The sequence below is a fragment of the Sminthopsis crassicaudata genome, chromosome 4 (assembly GCF_048593235.1).
Source record: "Sminthopsis crassicaudata isolate SCR6 chromosome 4, ASM4859323v1, whole genome shotgun sequence".
NCBI lineage: Eukaryota > Metazoa > Chordata > Mammalia > Dasyuromorphia > Dasyuridae > Sminthopsis > Sminthopsis crassicaudata.
This window is the reverse complement of record NC_133620.1, coordinates 296284751-296302616: the sequence shown is the minus strand read 5'-3', so window position 1 is coordinate 296302616 and position 17866 is coordinate 296284751.

The following is a 17866-nucleotide window of genomic DNA, read 5'->3' as shown; positions in this document are numbered from 1 at the left end:
CAAACAGAAATTACATTAGTGCCTACAGCCATGCTGGGACTGTATAATAAAGTAGCCAAAACTGTAAGTATGAAAAAAAGAGTTGCTTTTAAAAAGTCAGCATAATACGTTTAAATAAACTGGAATCTTGGATCAAAGATGCTTCAACACCACCTGAAACTTGCAGTGATCTGTATTAAGAAGTTCAAAGATTGCAGTGCTCCAGAGGGGTCAGAATTTTGTCAGTGCTTATACTGAAGTACAGCAGGGGCTCCAGAATTTTGCAGCATTTTGACCTTACATGTTCTAGAGTTCCCTAAAGACCACAGCACTCCAAACCCAGAATTTCCAAAAAGCTTGAAAGGTGCTAACACTCAGTTCAGACACCAGAGTCAGAAGACCTAGATTCAATTTTTTCCCCAGTATTTTAAAAAAATAATAATAGCTTTTTATTTTTCTTTTTTTAAACAATAACTTTTTTTTAGCTTTTTATTTTTCAAAATACATGCAAAGATAGCTTTCAGCATTCATCCTTGCAAAACCGTGTGTTCCAAAAAAATTTCCCTCCTTTACCCATTCTTTCCTCCCCCCTTCCTCTCTCCCATAGACAGCAATATAGGTTAAACAGGTGCAATTCTTCTTAACATATTTCCCCATTTACCATGCTATACAAAAAAAATCAGATTGAAAGGGGAAAAAATGAGAAAAAAAAAAAAAAAAGCAAGCAAATAACAACAAAAAAGGAAAAAATATCATGTTGTGATATACATTCAGTTCCCATAGTTCTGTCTCTGAATGAGGATAGCTCTCTCTATCACAAGACTATTGGAATTGCCTACATTCAGATCTGATCTCAGACACTTAGTTATGTGAATGTGGTTTCAAGTCATTTAACTTCCATCTGCCTCAGTTTCTTTATCTATAATAGCACTTACATTCCAGAGTTATTGTGAGGATCAATTTAAATAATACTTGCAAATCTTAAAGTGCTAAATGCTAGCAAATAGAAACCAGCAATAGGAATCCTAGAATTACAAATGCAGAACAAACCCTAGCACAAAGTTCCAAATCAATAACTGAGGTTTAAAAAATGAGTCAACAGAAGAAAATAAGACAAACTCAGAAGAAGAGAATAATTTTAGAACTAGAAAAAGGATATCAAAGTGAGGGGAAAATTCTACATGGACTATAAGAGTAACAGAAGAAATAAAAGATTTTTTTAGTTTTTTTTTTTAATTGTCTTTTAATAATATTTTATTTTTCCAAATACATGTAAAGATAGTTTTCAATATTCATTTTTGTAAGGCTTTGTATTCCAGTTTTTTCCCTCCTTCCTTTATCCCTGCCCCCAAAGACAGCAAGTAAATATGTGCAATTCTTTTAAACATATTTCTGTATTTGTCATGTTGTGCAAGAAAAAAGCATGAAAACAAACTTCTACTTCCTTCACTCAGCCTCAGGTCATGTAAATCTTTCCAGGCTTTTCTGAAATCAGTCTACTCAATATTTCTTATAGAACAACAGTATTCTATTATATCTATATACCATAACTTACTCAACCATTCCCCAACCGCTCAACTTCTAGGTCCTTGCCACTACAGAAAGGCTTCTACAAACAGTTTTGTACATATAGGTCCTTTCTCCTCTTTTATGATATCTTTGGGATCCAAGCCCAGTAGTGAGAGCCCTTTAGGTATTGTTCCAAGTTGCTTTTCAGAATGGCTGGGTCATTTCACAACTCTACCATGGATGCATTAGTGTCCCAGTTCTCCCACATTCCCTTCAACATTTATCTTTATCTTTTCCTGTCCTCTTAGCCAATCTGAGAAGTGTGTAGTGGTGCCACAGAGTTGTCTCGATCTGCATTTCTTAAATCAATAGTAATTTAGTTTTCATAAGCCAAGAAATAGCTTTAATTCCTTCATCTAAAATTTTTTGAAACAAGAGATTTTAATAAAAAAAAAATAGTAGCAAAGAACTGGAAATTGCAGGGGTGCTTGTCAATTGGGAAATGGATGAAAAATGTGATATGTACTCATACTGGAATATTACTCTGTTACAAGAAATGATGAAGTCAATCATTTTAGAAACACATGGAAAGACTTGAATAAAATAATGGCAGAACTAGAAGAGTATTTTTTATATAGCAACATTACTGTTTTAATAACAACTTTGATTGATCAAGTCATCTTGATTATTATATATATATGTATATATATATATATATATATATATATATATATATATATATATATATATATACACACACACACACAAATTAACTGCAAAAGTCCTGTGAAGGAAGATGTTGTTTGTATCCAGGAAAGAACTGACATATATGTAAATACAGATATATAGATATGGGTTATATAGATTATATATAGATACAAATGGTAGCCATCTCTAGGATGGGGGAAGAAAAAAGTTACATGATCATTTTGTTGTATATTTGAAAGGAATAGCAAGTTTTACATAATAGATCTGCAGTTTCATGTACAATTTTCTTTTTTTTCCCATTCTACTTTGTTATGGAAATATTTGTATTATTTCTTAAATTCAGAATAATAAAAAAATTAGCAAAAAACAAATAAAAGTATAAGTAAAATAAGAGCTCTGGAGAAAGTAACTAAAGGACAGTATAAATTAAAGAATTTTATTCCAAAAATGGATTCCTTGAAAAATAGAATAGACCAAATAGAAATTAGTGATTCCACATGATGGTGAGAAATATTAGAACAAAATCAGAAGACCTAAAAATAGGAAAACAAATATAAAGCTATCTGTTATTATAAACAACACGCCTAGGGAGAATTATGAGAAGATAGTGGCATGTTAGGACCTAGAGAAATCTAGATCCTCTGCAAATGCCTTAATAAAGCTTAAAAATGCATCCAGTTAAAAAGAGAATAAGGAGAATTACCTGTGGACTATTTTACCTCACCCAGGGATGCATATAAAGATGACTGGAATCCTGCAGAAATCCTGAAATAGATAAACTTGGATAAATGGAAAGTAGAGTGCCAGAAGATGTGAGCATGATGTTTGTGGAACCAAGCAGAGCAGATGATGATAAATGAAGTTGATTACATGCTAAGAAACAAATGTCTTCTTAGAACTTTTAGGGTTATAGAGAATGATACATCTGATAGATTGTAGTATTATATTAGAATAATAGCTAGCACTTATATAGTACTTTAAGGTTGACAAAACACTTTACAAATATTTTATTCTAATCTCACAACAGCTCTAGGAGGTTCAATTTACAGATACAATTAGAGCAAAAAGAAATCCAATGTCTGTTTAGTTCTGTTTTCATAGTCTCAGGGGAACATCAAAATGAGAGGGATCAAAGTATTAGGCTAGAAAGATAATTAAAGGAGAGATAAACCAATATCAAATAATAGAGATACATCATTTAAGAAAATTTAAATATGAATGAACGGTGGAGGAAATAGGAATGTCATGATCCTCACTTTTATCTGAAGTGGAAAAAGGAAGGACAAACACAATTACATATATACATATGAAAATTATAGAATAGAAATATATTAAATTAAAAAAAACCTCCCTGGGGCAGCTAGATGGTGCAGGGGAAAGAGCACCAGCCCTGAAGTGAGGAGGACCTGAGTTCAAATGTGATCTCAGACACTTAACACTTCCTAGCTGTGTGATCCTGGGTAAGTCACTTAACCCCAATTGCCTCAACAAAAAACAAACTTAAAAAAACTTTCCTAAGCTTTTTTTTAGGAAGGGGCAAAGAAGGAATGGTAGGATAATAGAGGAATTGTCATAAGAAAATGTTGGAGAGAATTAATCAAGAGAGGATTAAGGGGAAATGAAGAAAAAGAAAATTTGGGATCAAATAAAAGGCACTAGAGTGAAAACAAACCACTTCATTTATAAATCACATGACAGCCATACTATTTTTTTTTTTTACCACATTCTTTTTATCTGTAAAATATTTTTCTTTTTTTTAAATTTTGTGCAAGGAAATTGAGATTAAGTGACTTGACTGTTATCACAGTGCTAGTAAGTGTCAAATATCTGAGGCCACTGCAATAAGAGCTGAGAAAGAGATTCAAGGAATTAGAGTAGGAAGTGAGGAAATCAAATTATCACTTTTCGCAGATGACATGATGGTATACTTAGAGAACCCCAAAGACTCTGCTAAAAAGCTATTAGAAATAACTCAGAATTTTAGCAAAGTTGCAGGATACAAAATAAATCTTCATAAATCCTCAGCATTTTTATACATTACCAACAAAATCCAACAGCAAGAGATACAAAGAGAAATTCCATTCAAAATAACGGTCAATAGTATAAAATATTTGGGAATATATCTACCAAAGGAGAGTCAGGAATTATATGAGCAAAATTACAAAACACTTGCCACAAAAATAAAGTCAGATTTAAATAATTGGAAAGACATTCAGTGCTCTTGGATAGGCCGAGCGAATATAATTAAGATGACAATACTCCCTAAACTAATCTATTTATTTAGTGCTATACCAATCAGACTTCCAAGAAACTATTTTAATAACCTAGAAAAAATAACAACAGAATTCATATGGAACAACAAAAGATCGAGAATTTCAAGGGAAGTAATGAAAAAAAAATTAAGTGAAGGTGGTCTAGCTGTACCTGATCTAGAACTGTATTATAAAGCAACAGTCACCAAAACATTTGGTATTGTCTAAGAAATAGACTAGTTGATCAGTGGCATAGGTTAGGTTCACAGGGCAAGATAGTGAATAAAAATAGCAATCTAATCTTTGACAAACCCAAAGATCCCAACTTTTGGGATAAGAATTCATTATTTGACAAAAACTGCTGGGAAAACTGGAAATTAGTATGGCAGAAACTAGGCATGGACCCACATTTAACACCACATACTAAGATTAGATCAAAATGGGTCCAAGATTTAGGCATAAAGAACGAAATCATAAATAAATTGGAGGAACATGGGATGGTTTGCCTCTCAGACTTGTGGAGGAGGAAGGAGTTTGTGTCCAAGAGAGAACTAGAGACCATTATTGATCACAAAATAGAACATTTTGATTACACCAAATTAAAAAGTTTCTGCACAAACAAAACTAATGCAAACAAGATTAGAAGGGAAGTAACAAATTGGGAAAACATTTTTACAGTTAAAGGTTCTGATAAAGGCCTCATCTCCAAAATATACAGAGAATTGACTTTAATTTATAAGAAATCAAGCCATTCTCCAATTGATACATGGTCAAAGGATATGAACAGACAATTTTCAGATGATGAAATTAAAACTATTTCCACTCATATGAAAGAGTGTTCCAAATCACTATTGATCAGAGAAATGCAAATTAAGACAACTCTGAGATACCACTACACACCTGTCAGATTGGCTAAGATGACAGGAACAAATAACGATGAATGTTGGAGGGGCTGTGGGAAAACTGGGACACTGATGCATTGTTGGTGGAGTTATGAAAGAATCCAACCATTCTAGAGAGCAATCTGGAATTATGCCCAAAAAGTTATCAAAATGTGCATACCCTTTGACCCAGCCATACTACTACTGGGCTTATACCCCAAGGAAATACTAAAGAAGGGAAAGGGACCTGTATGTGCCAAAATGTCTGTGGCAGCCCTTTTCGTAGTGGCTAGAAGCTGGAAGATGAATGGATGTCCATCAATTGGAGAATGGTTGGGTAAACTATGGTATATGAATGTTATGGAATATTATTGTTCTATAAGAAATGACCAACAGGAGAAATACAGAGAGGCTTGGAGAGACTTACATCAACTGATGCTGAGTGAAACGAGCAGAACCAGAAGATCATTATACACTTCAACAATGATACTGTACGAGGATGTATGCTGATGGAAGTGGATTTCTTCAACATAGAGAAGAGCTAATCCAATTCCAGTTGATTAATGATGGACAGAACCAGCTACATCCAGAAAAGGAACACTGGGAAATGAGTGTAAACTGTTATTTTTACCTTCTGAATCCAATTCTTCCTGTGCAACAAAAAATTCGGTTCTACACACATATATTGTATCTAGAATATACTGTAATATATTTAACATATATAAGACTGCTTGCCATCTGGGGGAGGGGTTTGGGGGAGGAAGGGAAAAAATCTGAATAGAAGTAAGTGCAAGGGATAATGTTGTAAAAAATTACCCATGCATATGTACTGTCAAAAAAATGTTATAATTATAAAATAAAATAAAAATTAAAAAAAATAATGCTTCTCACACTTTATGCCAGTATAAATTCTAAATGCATGCATAATTTAAATGATAATTATCTAGTAAATAATAGGAGAAAAGTCCACAACCAAAGGATAAAAAGTATCACAGGAGGAAAAACAGTCAATTTCAATTATATAAATTAAAATATTTTTGCACAAACAAATCTATAACAACCAAAATTAAAAGGAAAAAAGATAACTGGGAATAAGTATCTTTGTAACAAGAATTTTTTGTTTGTTTGTTTGTTTTGAGGCGATTGGGGTTAAGTGACTTGCCTAGGGTCATACAACCAGGAAACGTTAAATGTCTGAAGCTGGCTTTGAACTCAGATCCTTCTGAATTTAGGGCTGGTACTCTATCCACTGAGTCATCTAGGTGCCCCACAAGTTTGGGTTTTTTTGGCTGAGGCAGTTGGGGTTAAGTGACTTGCCCAGGGTCACACCTAGGAATTCTTAAGTGTCTGAGGCCACATTTGAACTCAGGTCCTCCTGACTTCAAGGCTGGTGCTCTAACCACTGCGCCACTTAGCTGCCCCTGTTTTTTGTTTTTGTTTTTGTTTTTTTTTAAATAAAAAGCCATTAATTAAAATATGTAAGATAGTGACTCAAATTTATAAAACTAAGAATCATTCCCCAATAGATAATAGGTGAAGGATATGAAGAGGCATTTTTCTCTTTTTTATTATTAGTAAAGTTTTATATTTACAAAACATATGCATGGGTAATTTTTCAATATTGACTTTTGCAAAACTTTCTGTTCCAAATTTTTCCCTCCTTCCCTCCATCCACTCCCCTGGATGGCAGATAGTCCAATACATGTTAAATATGCTAAAAATATATGTTAAGTCCAATATGTATATACATATTTATACAGTTATCTTGCTGCACAAGGAAAATCAGATCTAGAAAGAAAAAAAAAGAAAAAACCTGAGAAGGAAAACAAAATGCAAGCAAACATCAACAGAAAGTATTAAAATGCTATGTTGTGGTCCACACTCAATTCCCACAGGTCTCTCTCTGGGTGTATATGGCTTTCTTCTCATTAAACAATTGGAACTGGTTTGAATCATCTCATTGTTGAAGAGACCCATGTCCATCAGAATTGATCATCCTACAATCTTGTTGCCGTGTACAGTGATCTGTTCTGCTCATTTCACTTAGCATCAGTTCATGTAAGTCTCTCCAGGCCTCTCTGAAATCATCCCACTGGTTGTTTCTTATAGAACAATAATATTCCATAACATTCATATACCACAATTTATTCAGCCATTCTCCGATTGATGGGCATCCATTCAATTTCCAGTTTCTAACAACTACAGAAAGGGCTGCCACAAACATTTTTGCATATATAGGTCTCTTTCCCTCCTTTAAGATCTCTTTAGGATATAAGCTCAGTAGAAAGACAGCTAGATCTTTTTGAGAATAGTTCCAAATTGCTCTCCAGAATGGTTGGATGTGTTCACTGTTCCACCAATAATGTATCAGTGTCCCAGTTTTTCCACAATCCCTCCAACATTTGTCATTATAATCTTTTCATTTTAGCCAATCTGACAGGTGTGTAGTTGTACCTCAGAGTTGTCTTAATTTGCATTTCTCTGATCAATAGTGATTTTGAGCACCTTTTCATATGATTAGAAATAGTTTCAATTTGAATAGGCATTTTTCAAAAGAAGAAATCCAAACCATTAACGACCATAAGAAAAAAATACTCTAAATCCCTAATAATTAAAGAAATGCATATTAAAGGAATCCTCACTTCTTGATCTCTCTGCAGCCTTTCATATTATTGATCACCTTCTTCACCTTGATACTCTCTCTAGGTTTTTATGTTTATCTGACTATATCTTATCACTCTTCCTTTGCTGATTTTCATCCAAGTCATATTTGCTAACCATAGACATCCCCAACTCTTTCCTTTTGTGGCTAAATTCCTTACAAAGACTTTCTACAAAAATCCATGTTGCTACTTCCTTTTCTTTGATTCTCCTTTCAACTCTCTTCAATCTGATCCCATCTTCAATTAATACTGCTCTTTTCAAAGTTGTTAATGATCTCTTACTTGCTAAATCTAATTATCTTTTCTTAATTCTCATGCTTCTTGACCCCTTTGAAACTACTCTCTTCTCCTTAAATTCTCTTCTCTTTAGTATTGTCCTCTACTTGGTTTCCTGCTACTTGTCTTGATCACTCCTTCCTTGTCTTTTTTGTTTGATCTTTATCCAGTATACCTCAAGTCTCAGTCTTCTTGGACTATGAGAGAGAAGACATTTTTATCCTTGAAGGAAGTGATTAAAAAAGGAAGTGATGACTCTTATTCAGGATTATTAACCTAAATCTATGTTATACCATATAGCATTTTCCTTGTTCAAGATTCCTATAAATGTGACTGCAAATGTCTGAGGATATAAGGACATTACACTTTGGGCATATTTCTATCTAAGCTAGAAATTGATTGGATATTAGATTAATATTAAGTTAACTAAAATTGTATTGGGAAAGTTTTTGCCTAAAACAGAGAATACAATATTGACATTTCATTATTCAACAAAAACTGCTGGAAAAACTGAAAAGCAATCTGATAAAAACTAGATATAGACTAATATCTTACACCATATTCCAGGAAAAAATTTCAAATGGATACATGGTAAAGAATCACAACATAATTTCTGATTACCCAAATAATTCCCCCACCCACCCAGGCTAGAGTTAAATGACTTGCCCAGGGTCACACAACTAAGAAGTGTTAAGTGTCTGAGACCAGATTTGAACTTGGGTCCTCCTGAATTCAGGGCTGGTGCTCTATATCCACTGGCCACCTAGCTGCCCTACTCAAATAAATTAACCTTTCTAGTTTTATCTGGATTCTTGTGTTTGTATTTCAAAGTTACCATTTAGATAAGAATCTTTTCATCAGAAGTGTTTCATTCTTTTAAAGAACTATTTTCTTCCTGGTAGAATCACATTTTGCAAGATAAGTTATTCTTAGTTATAAGTCTATGTATTCCAAGATCTCTCATTTTTATTATAAATACCCAGGTTCTGGTGGAATTCTATAGTACCTTGGTACTTGAATTGCTTCTTTCTCTCTAGTATTTTTTTTCTTTGACATGAAAATTCTGGATTTTGGCACTGACATTCTCAGGACTTTTCCCTTTGAGGTTTATAATAAAACTCCTATCTGTCAGGTTTCTCTCTCCTCTGGAGGAATATTGTTATTAAGTTTTACATATTGACCACGAGGAAGACAACTTCCTATTATCTCTGGTCTTATTGATTTGGCTTCTGGGTCATCTAAAGGCATAAAAAGCCTCATCTACATGGAAATAATGCCTTTCAGATATGGGAGATGACCCAAGACTGAAAAATTGCTACAACTCTCCTACAGAAAAGATTACTTTCCATATGGATGGGGGAGGAGTGGCCTGTCTAAACCAAGGACTACAAAGTCCTTTCTATGTTACAGCTAAATAAACTGTTACTTGTCAACATCATGGTTGAGTTGGGGAAAGAACTCTATAAAATGGAGAGTGGGGCGATCAAATAGCCAAATTTGGCATATAAACACCAAGTGGCAAAGGTGATACATGGAGTTTATTCCTTTTTTAAATGGAAATCAACAAAAATATTTTATTATTTTTTATGGTAAATTTATTTATTTTTAATACACATTACTCTATGAATCATGTTGAAAGAGAAAAATCAGAGTAAAAGGGAAAAACCATGGGACAGATTTAAAAAAAAACAGAAAAAAGAAATGAACATAGTATATGATGATTTACATTCAGGCTCCTTAATTCTTTTTCTGTATGCAGTTGATATTTTCTGTCCAAAGTCTATTGGGATTGCTTTGGATCACTGAACCACTGAGAAGAACCAAATTTTTCATAGATGATCATTGTACATCCTTGCTGTTACTGTGTACAATGTATTCCTGGTCCTGCTTGTTTTACTCAGCATGAGTTCATATAAATCTTTCAGGCCTTCCTAAAATCAGCTTATTTATAATTTTTTATAGAACAATAACATGATATTCAATTTTCTTCATATACCATAACATGTTCAGCCATTCCCCAATTGATGGATATCTACTCATTTTCCAATTCTTTGCTAGCACAAAAAAAAAAAAAAAAGCTGCCACAAACATTTTTGTACATGTGAGTCCTTTGAAGGAAAAGTATTATGGACTCTTAAGAGTAGGCATTTGGGCCTTTTCAGCAACATCGATACAGATGTTATTATGAGTAGGGCCAAATGTAAACTCTTGGATTTAACGGAATCATTGATGGTATATCCATGAAAGATACTTTTTTTCTAGTGATGGAGATGAAGGAAGCTAGAGTACTTGTTATTAAGTTTTACATATTGATCATGAGGACGACAAATAACAGTTTTTTTTTACTGATGCTTCCCTTCATTCATTTGTTTGGGTAGTTCAGTCAAGGCTACTGAATACAATAGACCTGCATTTTTAAAGTAATTTTGTATATTCCCTGGTCCCAAATTCTATGACTAGTTTTCTATGGATCTACCATCAAAAATACAAGAATGACCTGAGAGAACTACAGTGATCACTTTCCTTAGCTGTAGTGAACCTACACAGGAGATGGTGATGAATCCCAGAACTTCCCTTCACATCCCAGGACTACTAGATGGCGCAATAGATAGAGCACAGGGTCTGGAATCAGAAAGACCTGAATTAAAATTTAGCTTCAAACTCAGATCTGAGATGCTAGGCAAATCATTTAACCTCTGTTCATTTCAGTTTCCTCAATGGTAAAATGGAATCATAACAGAATCTACCTCCCAGGGTTGTGAGGATCAAATGTGATAATAATTGTAAAGTGCTTAGTACAATCTCTAGACCATAGTAAATGCTATGTAAATGTTAATAAGTTTTTAATTATGAAAGATTCTTGAGGCAATCTGTTATAACTATGTAAAACCTTCTCTTATTATTCCTATAGGTGTGAGTGAAGGGGGTCAATTATGAAAAACAATTTCATTGCAGCTTGCTTTTTGAAAGTTTTATTATGATTTTGTTTATGAGCCTTTGTGTATGAGTGAGTTTATATGTATGTGAACATGTATGTAATTATATGTGTGTTTATATGTGACTCTAAGGTCTTAATCCCAATTTCTCCTCACAGTGGTAAATCAGATCCCCAAAGAGCAGCAAGCTACATATCCTTTCAATGTTTCAAAGATAGGGGCAGCTAGGTCGTACAGTGGATAGAGCACCGGCCTTGAATTCAGGAGGACCCAAGTTCAAATCTGGTCTCAGACACTTAACACTTCCTAGCTGTGTGACCCTGGGCAAATCACTTAACCGCAGCCTCAGGTAAAAAAAAAAAAAAAAATGAGGGTTAGAACACTTTTCTTATGCCATTGGCTTGAACACCTATTACAGTGTGTTCTTCTCAATATCAATTGCCAATTGTAATCTCCCTTGATTAGCACCCCAATATCATTTAATGTAATTGATTGGTGTTTACAAAGGAACATTTACTAAAAATAAAAAATAAAAATTCAGCAAGAATAGAAGCATAAAAACATTATATCAGGTTATATTTTCCTCTATACCAACTAGCTCAGTCCTTGGAAGAGTGGGATCCATGCTTAATGAAGTTGCTACAAAGAACTTACCTCACCAAGTTCCCTCAAATTCAGCAAGATGTCTAATTGGCAGGATACAATATATCAGTTATGATTTGATCTAAGGCTGGGCTGGAGTGGTCCAGCAGATCCATGAATCTCTGATCCTCATCTGGCCTTGATAACTCACAAACTATGGATTCTGGTTTGGGGATCCCTGATACTCTAATTTTGTGAAACTCATGAAGTTAAGAGACTAGTTTATTCCATTTCAATACTCCTTCACCTAAGATCAGGAAAAAAAGAAACACAATAGAGACAGAAATATAATTTCACCATCACTTTCTGTCACTAAGGTAGGCTGCGGGAGTTTTCCATATGCACTGGCTTACAGCAGTCATTTCCTTTCTTTCTAAGGAAGAAAAAAGAGATATCTATTTGACAACTTTAACAGCCTTTTGTTTGGCTATTCTTTTCCCATTCAGTGGACAGTCAAAAAGCTCCTTTTCATCATATGTAAGTGGACGGGAACCAGTCACAGAATATCTGAACATTCTCTGAAGTAGAGAGCCTCACTCCTTCATGCCATGAATGTCTAGTTCATGACTAAGAACTGGCTAGGCAGTCATATATTACTTTGTCATGCTATAGTTTTCATTATTCAATTTCAACATATCACATAACTAATAAAAAGTAAAATTGTCTAATTCCTTTGGAAGGCAGCTATGCTCACCACTATACCACCAACGCAGACCGTCTAATTCCTTTGAATGAAATAAGGAAGTCATGAAAAAAGAGTGCCCCCAAAAATGATAGGGCATTAGAGAAGAGATAAGAGAATTTTCCTTATTCGTAATTTTGGAGCATATTCCAGGTCATCCTTATTGATATGCGCAAAACACACAGTTATTGATGAGTTTGCTACTTGTAGAGAACTCAGGTTAGTAGAAGGGAGGGAAGCGGAGTCGTTTTCTCATGTGTGGTTGGAGCACCCCCTGATGACCAAACATGATCACTACATCTCTAGCCAGTTGGTTAATTAATTAACAGAATGTAGAATTGGTAGAATGCATAGGGATTCATGGATATAACTCTTAAATTTGCATGCCTAGCACGTCACTTATCACTTATCATTAGATAAAGAAAATTCCTTTGATAAAATCCATCATAAATTAACAAGAAATGCATTTAAAAAAAAACCCAAGGTAATTACTTTTTAAGACAAAAGCTAGCATAGGAGCATTCCTACTTAATAATAGCTACAAAACTAGAATGCTCACTTTTACTTTTTAACATAGTGTTGGAATATTTAATAATTGCAGAAAGATAAAGATTAGTGAAATTAACAATGGAAAAACAATAAATATTAAGTGCCTACTGTGGCAAAAAAAGACAGTTCTTGTCTTCAAAATGCTCCAAATCTATGGAGATGATAAGCAAACAAGTAAGTGCAAGGCAAGCAATAAAAAATTTAATGGAATTAAGATAGGTTAAGAAAGACTTTTAGTCAAAGAGTTCCGTGTCATCACCTTTGTCTCTTAAAATTTGTAGACTTCTTTAAAGCTCTTCTCAAATTTTGCTACCTGAAACATTTCCTGTTCTCCCCAGTTCTCTATCCTACTATCTCCCATGAATTTGTCTATATTTTGTATATACATATGAATGTGTTGCCTCCTCTATTAAAACATAAATTCTGTCAGGGCAGAGAATTTTTCATGTTTGTTTTTGCATGGCCAGCACCTAACAAAAATGTCTTTCACATAGTTGGTGCTTAAGAAATGTTTATAGATTAGTTGATTTAGATGACATGATGGGGTTTTTGTTATAATAATTTGTGGAGTTCAAAGATAGCTTTCACAAAAGAATCAGACAAGCTTGTAATCCTGGAAAGATCTTAAAGCTTTCCATTTTCCAAATTAAAATTCACTTTGTAATTGAAGTCCTGTAGTAGGAACCTTAGATCAATTGTGTGATGATGGTTTTCAAATCAAAGTAGTGGTAAGAATGAGGAGGAGGTTGTCAAAAATAGACTTGTGAAAAAGCAAGTAAATGGATAAGCATGAGGAATATAAAAAATATGGAATGAGCTTTATGAAATACTTCAAAGTGAAAAAAAGAACCAGAGTAAAAGGTATATAAGGTATATTAATTGCAAGTATATAAAAAGTAAGTACATGGGAATGAATTGAGATGTTATTAAAATGTGTTTCAGGCATTAACATTTATTTATTTAAATATCCATAGTTAAAAAGCAAATTTAGTAGGTTACATTGGTGTTTAATGTTGTCTACATTTTTTTTTTAATTTTATTTTTTTTTAAAGAATGGAATGGAAAGGGATGGATTGTGAGAGATCCATCCCCATAACTTACACCAAGAATCTATCTGGAGCATCAGCTCCTCTTCATAGAACTGACCTTCACTATTTTTGTTACTTTAGTTCCAGGATTTTCATTTTTCTAATCCTTTCCTGATTATTGATTGAGGAATCATATTTCCAAATCTTCTTCATTCTCTAAACCAGTTTAGGACTCTAAATTCAGAGATCTGTCAGAATCAATGCCTAATTACTTACCTTCTGTGGCTCTTATGGATACATTGGATGCACTTTTTTGTCATACCCTCTCTCTTTCCTTTTCTTATTATTACTCCACTTCTCTAAGAAAGTACAAGAGTGTATTTTCTAGATTTTTAAAAGTAAGGGTAAATAATATGGATAAATTTAGAAATACTGTATATGAATTAGAAATTAAAGTAAAAAAAAACTTGTTAGTTCCAGACTGAATAGCATTTTAGATTTCTTCAAAACTTATTTTGCCCTTTAGTGATTTCCTCTAAGCCACAAAATCTACCAGTGGTAGACACTGGTCTCAAAATGAAAATGTTCTAACTCCAAACAATCCCATAGGTTTAGTTAATTGTCCATCTGAAGAATACTGGTATCTTTTTTCTTTACATGCTTAGTGCCAAAGGAAAATTCAGCATTCTGATTGAAGAGTAGATTTGAAAAGAATGTAATATTTAATTTAGTTGGATTCCTCCTCCCTCTCAAAGGGAAAATGAGAAAAATGGAATTTGTGCATTATCTTTTCAAAAATTAGAATAATTTAGCCTGATACGGATTATCCTCAAAGTTAAAGAAAATATCCATTTTTTATTAAAGGACTGAAGAAAACATTTTCAGAAATAATAAATAAGTCACTGGCACTAGCTTCCATTTCAATGATGGAAAGTGAAATAATTTCACTTCCTCTAAACCAGCTAGAGAACAGAGGGGCTTTCTTTTGTAGGAGTAAAATGGGGTAGGAGAGGCAAACAGAGAAGGGAAAAAAAGGTCTTGACAATTTATGGTCTCTATGTGCAACACAAAAGCTAAAAGTGTGTCTATTAGCTACTTGGCAATTTGGCTTGGAGTAGTCTCATTATTATGCCACAGTTCTCTTTTATTGTCCTGACTCAGTTTCCCTAATTATTGTGATCCAGTCCTGACTCAGCTTCTCTGCTTTAGTTTATAGTTATCAGCTCAAAGCTTAGTCCTGCAAAACCTCCCCCCTCCCTCTTTATCACAATATTTGATAAGGATAAAAGATTTTATGTTTTAGAATATCAGAATGCCTCTCCCCATCCCAAGCTATTGGAATGTCAGATACTGTGCCATCTCAGGGGTTCCTCTCCTCCTTAGGTCATCCCATCCCCCATGCCTCCCCTCACCCTGTCAGAGCCTGATTGAGTCCAGTTCTGCTCTCCGAACTCAAGACTCTGCCCCTGCCTCAATCTGAGTCTGAGCCATGTGTATATAGGTCATTGAGAACTCACATTGTTGGCTGGATTTTTGGAGACAATAGTATCATTCAGCCCTGGGACCAAACCATGGATCCATTTGGTCCCAGTATATCTCTCCCATTTAATAAATTATTAAATACTCTCTAATCTCTATCTTGCCTCAGTTTCTCCGGCATTACATCATTAAAGAGCGAAAGCATCCCTCCAAGAAAGACAATATAGTAGATGATAGCAACATTTTGGCAGAGAATGGGACAGGGGCAGTTTCAAAGGTAGTGGTTGAGAAGTACTCTAATTGCATTGAATTCTTTTTAAAATAATATCCTCAGTTGTCTAAAGAATTTTCTCAGTAGTTCAGGAGTCTGGGAGTAAAGGAATTGGAAAATGATTCAATCTTTGGAGTTTCCTTTACTACCTATTAAAATGGTTTGCTATGGAAATGTGAACCCAATTTCCACTTGTGACTACACAAAACATTTTAAACACTAAGACTCTTGGATATCAAGGAGTTAGTTCCAAAGTGGAGCGGGATCTTTAAATACATAGATATGTAGTCAGTAGGCCAGTGCTGAGCATAAAGTGGTTTAGGGTGAAGACTGGGATGAAATGAGGCATTTGAGATCTATCTAAGAATTAGCTATTGCTAGAGCAGGAGAATATTTAGGGAGGATACAGTGTTGATTCAACTGAGCACAACTTTCCTAAACCAAGTTGGTCAGGCTGGTTCAAGGTCAGAACACTGAGGGTAGAAGTTGAAGCTCCTACATCTGGCCCTTACAGTACTTAGGCAATCAGGAAGCTACTGCAACTGTCCTAAACCTTAGTCCCTGAGCCAATTAAGTCTCCAGGACAGTTTTAATGCCTTTTAAGGAAAAGAACTTGCCCTCCCTCCCCCTTCCTGCTCCAGCCCATGTGAGGGTGAGCACAAAGAGTGTCTTTTGGATCCCAGAGGCATGAAAGGGGATGAAAAGTATTCGATTAAAAGATGTGGAGTCTGGAACAACTGAGATTGTCCCAGACTGAGAGGGGCATTTCGGAAAGGGGGAAATTACTTTGGGGGGAATCCCACTAAATATAGCTCTTTAAACTCCTATGCACTTATTTCCTATTTTGTATATATCTGTGCACAGATCTAATCTCCTCTAAAAGACTTTAAAGTTCCTTGAGGGTAGGACAAAGTGTTACTCATCTTCACAATCCTTCACAATTCCTTACTATAGTAATTACAAGAGTGATTACTAAACGAAATTCAGTTTAAATATTTATTAAGAGCCCACTGTGTGCAGGTACTGCACCAAGCCCCGGGGAAACAAAAGCTTTTTTTAGAAAAATTTGAAGTGCCTGCCCCCACTGATTCTATTTGAAGGAAGAAAAAATGTAATCTCACTCAGGTATTATTTTTAGACACTCCCTAGAGTGGCTTATTTGTTGCCAATCCTAGCCCCAGCCTTTTCACTCATTCCTCTCCAACAGAATTTCATTAGTGACTCCTTATTGTCTTGGAACATCCTGTTCTTTCTTCTCTTCTTTAAAATTTTCTCTACTCCCCAACGCGACTAGCTTATTCTAGCTAGTCTGTGCTTTTTTTGGTAGAGAAAAGGAACTAAGACTGTACCTGTTATTTCACTATCGTAGGGAACTCTCGGTGAAGAAACTTCCTCTAGCAACGCAGGACGGCAATTTTCCTGCGACTTTAGTCACAGAATTGCCTACAGAAAAGTTAAAAGACTTGGCCAGGGAGTACACCAGTCTGCCTATTGTTTAATAATTTAATTATATAATTTAAGTCATGTGTTCCTTGTTTTAATATATAAATTTTATGTATGTGTTCTATATGTAGTTAATGTTAAAAGAATATAAAGCATAAATGTGCTGTTACATACATCCAGCCCTTAGCAGGGTAGAGGCTAAAAAAATACATGTTGACTGATTGAGAGTGTGCTCTTCAAGGACAAAGGATCGAGTCCTCTCCCTTCCACAAACGTCGCAACTCCGCTGACCATAACGAAACGTTAAGAAATATTTTTAAAAGTGGTGAAGAAATAGTAGCAAGCAGTAGCTTCTGCTTGGGTCCAGGAGCAAGCACATTAAACTGACACTTCGACATTCTTCCTCAACCTTTTCCCCGCCCTTTTTCTCTCGAATATACGAGTCTGCGCAACAAGGCAGACAAAAGAGAAATTGGGGGAGGAGAGAAAGAGGGAGAAAGTGACATAAGCAGGAGCTTCGTCCTTCGACACGCCCTTGGAAGGGGTGAGGAAGAGTGGACCGATAGGT